Source organism: Equus quagga, chromosome 17, assembly GCF_021613505.1.
Source record: "Equus quagga isolate Etosha38 chromosome 17, UCLA_HA_Equagga_1.0, whole genome shotgun sequence".
NCBI lineage: Eukaryota > Metazoa > Chordata > Mammalia > Perissodactyla > Equidae > Equus > Equus quagga.
In genome coordinates this window covers 41496768-41504894 of record NC_060283.1, presented here as the reverse complement: position 1 = coordinate 41504894, position 8127 = coordinate 41496768, and positions in this window count along the sequence as shown.

Sequence of the window (8127 nt, the reverse complement as noted above, 5' to 3'; positions counted from 1 at the left end):
CCGGACCCCACCACGGCCTCATGCTCCAGAGTCCCCGGACCCCACCATGGCCTCATGCTCCAGAGTCCCTGGACCTCACCACGGCCTAATGCTCCCTCCAGTTGGGTATACATTTCTAGATCAGGGACGCACCCCCTGGTTCTTGCAGGCTACAACTCGTCTTAAAGAACAGGTGTCCCAATCTCCCTAACCAGCTGTTTAAAGGCCTCCTCGATCCAACCCCAGCTCACTATTCTGGTGTCATCTCCTACTACATCTCCGTGCCATCCGTGCTCCAGACTAAGTGGGTTTTCCTCGGTCTGTGCCTTTGTGTTTCTACGTGTTTTTTTCCTTGGCCTGGAATCCCTTCTACTTCTTCTTCTTCTTTCTCTTCTTCGTCGTCTTCTTCTTCTGTGTATATACCACATCTTCTTTATCCATTCATCCCTTCACGGGAACTTAGGTACCTTCCAACTCTTGGCTACAGTGAATAATGCTGCAATGAACATAGGGGTGCATGTATCTTTACACATTCATGTTTTCATGTTCTTTGGATAAATACCCAGCAGTGGAATAGCTGGATCATATGGTAGCGCTATTCTTAATATTTTGAGGAACCTCCATACAGTTTCCCATAGTGGCTGCACCAGTTTGCATTCCCATTAGCAGTGTATGAGAGTTCCCTTTTCCCACATCCTCTCCAACACTCGTTGTTTCTTGTCTCGTTAATTATAGCCATTCTGACAGGAGTGAGGTGATACCTCATTGTAGTTTTGATTTGCATTTCCCTAATAATTAGTGATGTTGAGCATCTTTTCATGTGCCCATTGGTCATCTGTATATCTTCTTTGAAAAATGTCTGTTCAGATCTTTTGCCCTGTTTTAATTGGGTTGTTTGTTTTTTTGTTGTCGAGATGTATGAGTTCTTTATATATTCTGGGTATTAAACCCTTTATCAGATATATGGTTTGCAAATATCTTCTCCCAAAAGTTAGGTTGTCTTTTCATTTTGTTGATGGTTTCCTTTGCCATGCAGAAGATTTTTAGTTTGATGTTGTCCAATTTGTTTATTTTTTCTGATGTTTCCCTTGCCTGGTCAGACATGGTAATTGAAAATATGCTGCTACAACTGATGTCGAAGAGCATATTGCCTAGGTTTTCTTCTAGAAGTTACATGGTTTCACGTCTAGAATTCAAGTCTTTAATCCATTTTGAGTTAATTTTTGTGTATGGTGTAAGATAATGGCCTACTTTCATTATTTTGCGTGTGGCTGTCCGGTTTTCCCAATACCATTTATTGAAGAGACTTTACTTTCTCCACTATGTTCTTGGCTACTTTGTTGAAGATTAGCTGTCCATAGATGTGTGGTTTTATTTCGGGGCTCTCGATTCTGTTCCATTGATCTATGTGTCTGTCTTTTTGTGCCAGTACCATGCTGTTTTGATTACTATAGCTTTGTAGTATATTATGAAATCGGGGAGTGTGATATCTCCAGCTTTGTTCTTTTTTCTCAGGATTCCTTTGGCTATTCGGGGTCTTTTGTTCCAGATAAATTTTAGGATTCTTTGTTCCATTTCTGTGAAAAATATCCTCGGAACTTTGATAGGGATTGCATTGCATCTATAGATTGCTTTAGGAATTATGGACATTTTAACTATGTTAGGTCTTCCAATCCAAGAGCACGGAATATCTTTCTATTTCTTTGTCTTCTTCATTTTCTTTCAACAATGTTTTATAGTTTTAGTGTACAGGTCTTTCACCTCTTGGTTAAATTTATTCCTAGGTATTTTATTCTTTTTGTTGCAATTGTAAATGGGGTTGTATTCTTAATTTCTCTTTCTGCTACTTCATTGTTAGTGTATAGAAATGCAACTGATTTTTGTATGTTGATTTTGTACCCTGCAACTTTACTTATTCATTTCTTATTTCTAAAAGTTTTTTGGTGGATTATTTAGGGTTTTCTGTGTATAAAATCATGTCATCTGCAAATAATTACAGTTTCACTTCTTTCTTTCCAATTTGGATCCCTTTTATTTCTTTTTCTTGCCTGATTGCTCTGGCTAGGACTTCCAATACTATGTTAAATAAGAGTGGTGAAAGTGGGCATCCTTGCCTGGTTCCTGTTCTTAGGGGGATAGCTTTCAGTTTTTCTCTATTGAGTATGATGTTGGCTGTGTGTTTGTCATATATGGCCTTTATTATGTTGAGGTACTTTCCTCCTACACCCATTTTATTCGGAGTTTTTGTCAAAATGGATGCTGTATCTTGTCAAATGCTATCTCTGCGTCTTTTGAGATGATCATGTGGTTTTTACTCTTCATTTTGTTAAGGTGGTGTACCACATTGATTGATTTGTGGATGTTGAACCATGCCTACATCCCTGGAATAAATCCCACTTGATCACGGTGTATGATCTTTTTAATGTATTGTTGTATTCGATTTGCTAGTATTCTGTTGAGGATTTTTACGTTGATGTTCATCAGTGATGTTGGCCTGTAATTTCCTTTTTTGTGTTGTCCTTGTTTGGTTTTGCTATCAGGATAATGTTGGCTTCCTAGAATGAGTTAGAAAGTTTTCCCTCCTCTTCAGTTTTTTGGAACGGTTTGAGAAGGATAGGTATTAAGTTGGATAGAATTCACCAGGGAAACCATCTGGCCCTTTTTATATTTTTTGGGAGGTTTTCGATTACTGTTTCAATCTCCTTACTGGTGACCGGTCTATTCAAATTCTCTATTTCTTCTTAATTCAGTTTTGGAAGGTTGTATGATTCTAAGAATATATCCATTTATTCTAGCTTTTCCAATTTGTTGGTGTATAGCTTTTCCTAGTATTCTCTTACAATCTTTTGTATTTCTGAGGTGTCTGCTGTAATTTCTCCTCTTTTGTTTCCGATTTTATTTATTTGAGCCTTCTCTCTTTTTTTCTTGGTGAGTCTAGCTGAAGGTTTGTCAACTTTTTCTCCTTTTTGGCTCCAGAGCCATGCTTTTTTTTTGGTGAGGAAGATTGGCCCTGAGCTAACGTCTGTTGCCAGTCTTCCCTTTTTTTTTTTCTCCCTGAAGCCCCGGCACATAGTTGTATATCCTAGTTGTAAGTCATTTCGTTCCTCAATATGGGACGCCACCACAACAAGGCTTGAGGAGCAGTGCTAGGTCTGCTCCCGGGATGTGAGCTGGTGAAACCCTGGGCTGCCGAAACAGAGTGTCTGATGCTAAGCACCCAGCCATCGGGCCAGCCCCACCCCATGTCTTTTGACTGGAGCATTTTGTCCATTGATACATAAAGTAGCTATTGATAAGTATGTACTTATCGTCATTTTGTTACTTTTTTTCTGGGTGTTTGAGTAGTTCTTCTCTGTCTCTTTCTTCTTCTCTTGCTCTCTTCCCTTGTGGTTTGATGGCTTTCTTTCTTGGATTCCTTTCTCTTAATTTTTTTTTTGTGTTTATTATACATTTCTGGTTTGTGATTACCATGAGGTTCGTATATAATACCTTATGTATATAGCAATCTATGTTAAGTTGATGGTCTCTTTAGTTTGACCTCTTGCTAAAAGCTCTCCTCTTTCACTCCCCTCCTCCCATGTTTTATGTTTTTGATATCATATTTAACCACTTTTGTGTGTATGTGTGTCCATTAACCTCTTAGCTTAGAAATAGATAATTTTAGTACTTTTGTCTTCTGACCTTCATATTAGCTTTGTCGACGAAAATAATCCATAACCAATCTATAAATGAAAATTTGGGTGAGTTTATTCTGAGCTTAAATCTGAGGATTATAACCCGGGGCCTTTCTTCCCAAACGAAGAAAGGGCACCAAAGAAGTGGGGTGCACAGAGTGGTTATGTACCCCCAGAGAGGATGTTTCACATAGGATTGAAATGTCCCTTTTACAATAGTCGCGAGACTGCTCTGTTGGCACAGCGATTGATGGAAACACGGGTAGGTCTTCTGTCTCAGTGAACACAGCAGGGTGGCAGTCTGTTGTCTCCAGCTGAGTGGTCACAGGTGAGCTGAGTGGTCACAGGTGAGCTGGGTGGTCAAAGGTGAGTGCAGCAATCAGTTCCTAGCCTAAGGAAAGATGCTTATCCCTAAGGAAAGGCCAATGTGGGAGGGGGAGGGAAGTTGCACCTTTATCTCAAGGGCCTTTGTTCTGGCCATAGGAAATGTCTAAGCAGATATACAATGTGTGCTCAATAGCCACAGTCAGGCCCTTTGGAAAAAAAAAATAAATAAATAAAGTCAGGCCGAATTAGGTTTATACCAAATGGCTTCCTCATATACTCCAATATATCCTATTGCTTGCCATTTTTATTTGTCAGCTTCATAGGTGGTTGATCTGCTACCTTTACAGTATATTTACCTTCACCAGTGATTTAATTATTATTATTTTTTGATAATTTTATTATTCCAATTTGTGATCTTTTCTTTTCCACTTAAATAAGTCCCTTTAACATTTCGTGTAAGGCTGGTTTCTTGGTGATAAACTCCTTTACTTTTTGCTTGTCTGGGAAACTCTTTCTCTCTCCTTCCATCCTGAATGACAACCTTGGCAGGTAAAGTGTTCTTGGCTGCAGGTTTTTTTCCTTTCAGCACTTTAAGTATATCGTGCCACTCCCTTCTAGATTGTGAGGTTTCTGCTGAGAAGTCAGCTGATAGCCTTGGGGCTTCCTTTGTATGGAACTTGTTGCCTTTCTCTTGCAGTTTTTAGGATTCTCTCTTTGTCTTTAGTTCTTGGCATTTTAATTATAACATGTCTTGGTGTGGGGCCCTTTGAGTTCATCTTGTTTGGTGTTGTCTGTGTTTCCTGTACCTGGATGTCTGTTTCCTTCCTTAGGTTAGAAAAATTTTCAGCTATTATTTCTTCAAATGGATTCTCTGCTTTGTCTCTCTCTTCTCCTTCCCAGATACCTAGAATACAGATGTTAGTGCACTTGATGTTTCTGAGAGGTCCCTTAGCTGTCCTCATTGTTTTTAATTCTTTTTTCTTTTTCTGTTCGGCTTGAGTGATTTCCTCTAGTCTTTCATAGCTTTCTGATCCATTCTTCTATATCATCTACTCTGATATTGATTCCCTCTAGTGAATTTTTAATTTCCATTATTGTATTCTTCAGTTCTGATTTTTTTTTTTTTCGGTGAGGAAGATTGGCTGTGAGTTAACATCTGCTGGCAATCTTCCTCTATTTTGTATGTGAGATGCCGCCACAGCATGATCTGATGCACAGTGTGTAGGTCTGCACCAGGGATCTGAACCTGTGAACCCCGGGCTCCTGAAGTGGAGTGCGTGAACTTAACCAGTGTGCCACCAGGCCAGCCCTGATTGGTTCTTTTTTATATTCTTCCAATTCTTTGTGGAAGTTCTCACTGTATTCATCTATTCTTCTCCCAAGATCCAAGTCATCCTTATGACTATTAATTTATACTCTTTATGATGTAGATTATCTCTGTTTTGTTTAGTTCTTTTTCTGACGATTTGTCCTGTTCCCTTATTTGGAACATATTCCTTTGTTTCCTCATTTTGCCTATTTCTTGGTGCTTACATCTATGCTTTTGGTCAATCAGCTACATCTCCCAATCTTGGAGAGGTGGCCTTATGTAAGAGATGCCTTATGAGGCCCAGTAATGTGCTTTCCTCTCTTCACCAGTTCCAAATGTACCAGGAGTGTCCCCTGTGTGGGCTACATGTGTCCTTCTGTTGTGGTACATTCCTGCTGGAGTTTTTCCGTTGAGTGAGTAGGCCTCCCATATGGCTGGCTGCTAGGCTCAGGGGCTCACAATTGCTGTTGGCTTCTGGCCTGCAAGGCTGTTGTCAGCTCTCTCAGGATTGCAGCTGAGGGGGGCGAGCCCCAGGCATGGGACCACCCAATTGTTTCAGACATTGGAAGGTGGGGCAGATCACCTATGTGGCTGTTGAGAAGTCTGCAGCAGTTAACAAGCCCCACTGTCCACAGGCCCACACACCTGGTCCACGCAGTCCTGCTCTGTGTGCACACCCCACCCCAACGAAGTGGACCCACTCACCTTGCTGCAGAGGCCCCACACACTCTGCCAATGCAGGTCCACCCCTCACACTCACCCTGCCCTGCACAGGCAGACCCACTTGCTCTGTTGTTGAGCTCCCACACATGCCCTCTATGTAGGCCCACAAGTTGCCTGAGGGCTTGCTGGTGGGTGGAACCCATCCCTAGGGTGGGCTGCCTGCCCTGGCTGAGCTGGATTAAATTGGTGTTCTACTGGGCCGGGCAGACCCCTGGCCTAATAGGCCAGGGAAGAGATCCAATGGCATCTGCCAGTGTCTGTGTCAGCACACCTGTACTATGTCACAATAATGGCTGCCGCCAAGGTCTTAGTCCCTGGAGAGGTGGTCCCAGCCCCTACTGCCTCCCTGAGATGTTCCCAGAGCCTACCGAGGGAGTCCTTTTTGCCAAAGGACTGTGCACGTTTCTTTCTGGTGATTGTGTTGCTTTCTAGAATGGATGAATTTGTGTGTGGGCCTTTTAAGAGCAGGCTTTTCGGCACTGGCCTGGTGGTGCAGTGGTTCAGTTCCCATGTTCTACTTCTCGGTGGCCTGGGGTTCGCCCGTTCAGATCCCGGGTGCGGACATGGCACTGCTTGTCAAACGCCATGCTGTGGTAGGCGTCCCATGTATAAAGTAGAGGAAGATGGGCATGGATGTTAGCTCAGGGCCAGTCTTCCTCAGCAAAAAGAGAAGGATTGGCAGTAGTTAGCTCAGGGCTAATCTTCCTCAAAAAAAAAGAAAAGAAAAGAAAAGAAAAAAGAGCAGGCTTTTCTTTCTCTTGTGTCCAGTAGCTTTTTGGGGGGTATGCACTTTGTTGTTAATAGCCAGCAAAATCAGATATTATAACACTTATCTTGGTTGTGCTGAGTCCCGAAGCTGCTTCTTGCGGCAAAGCTCTCCCATTCACATCCCCTGCTCCTCCAGGGACAGCTACATACCTTAAGATTCCTCCTGGCCGTGAAGCAGCAGCTAGGATGTGGCTTTTTCTCTCCAGGAAGGTATTTCTGCCTCTTCCACCTCAGTCAGCACCATCCCATGTGATGCGGGGTCGGTGAGCCGAGGAGTCCAAAGAAAGATTTCTTAGACTCTTAAGATCTGGCAGTAGTGCTCTTTTATTTAGAGAATAGAATAGCATGGGGACAGGACCCATGGGCAGTCAGAGATGCTGCTGGCATGGGGAGCTGCTGCTGCCGCCGCTGGCATGGGGACAGGACCCATGGGCAGGCAGAGCTGCTGCCCGCATGTTGCTGCTGCCACTTCTGTTGCCTCTGCTGCTGCTGCAAAGTAGGGTGGAGAGTAAGGCTAAATTTAAGGCATAGGTACGTGAGTTATCTCTTTACAAGACAGAGAATATGTAAAAAAGTTAAAATGGTATCAGTGCCCCTTATGGTCTGGCCATTTGGTGGTCCCACAACTTTTAGATAAGAATCAAACCGGATTGAGTAAATGGCAGAAGTCACCGCTTGAATTTTATCCTCAGCTAAAGACAAAGGAGGATTTGTGGGGGGGTGGGGGGGGGTCAGTTACATGAGGTTGCCAGACAGTAACCAACTTAAGTTCTTGCCTCTGGCATTGATTAAGAGCTTCTAGAGATAAGACCATCCCCCCTTCTTCCTGGCACAGAGAGGGAGGCATCTTCACAGATAGAGGTTTCCCTTAGAAATGTAAATGTTTCCCAAGAAAGGGGCAAACAAATTCCACTCCTTGGAGCCTGAATCTCATCTGTAGTTTTAAAACTAACCAGCCTAAAAATCCTCATCATAAGCCATTTTAAAATTAAGCAGCCTAAAAATCCTCATCACCATGTGGTAGGGGTTCTTTTTATCCAGTTTCCAGTTCTCTCTCAGGGGTAATTGTTCCGAGGGTGGTTGTAAATTTGTTGTGTCCATGGAAGGAGGTGAGTTCAGAGTCCTCCTGTGCCACCGTCTTCCCAGCCTGGCTCCCTTCTACTTCTTTACATGTCATAATGCCTTTTTAAATTTCTTTTTGTTGTGACTCACTCAACCGAGCTCCTTCAGATCAAAATGCCCAGGACCTGTTCTGTGTCCCCATGGGATCTGTGCACCTCTGGGACTCTGGAGGGCACCACTGCTGTCTTCACCCACCCCGCCATCTGTCCTTGCTTCTGCTAAGAG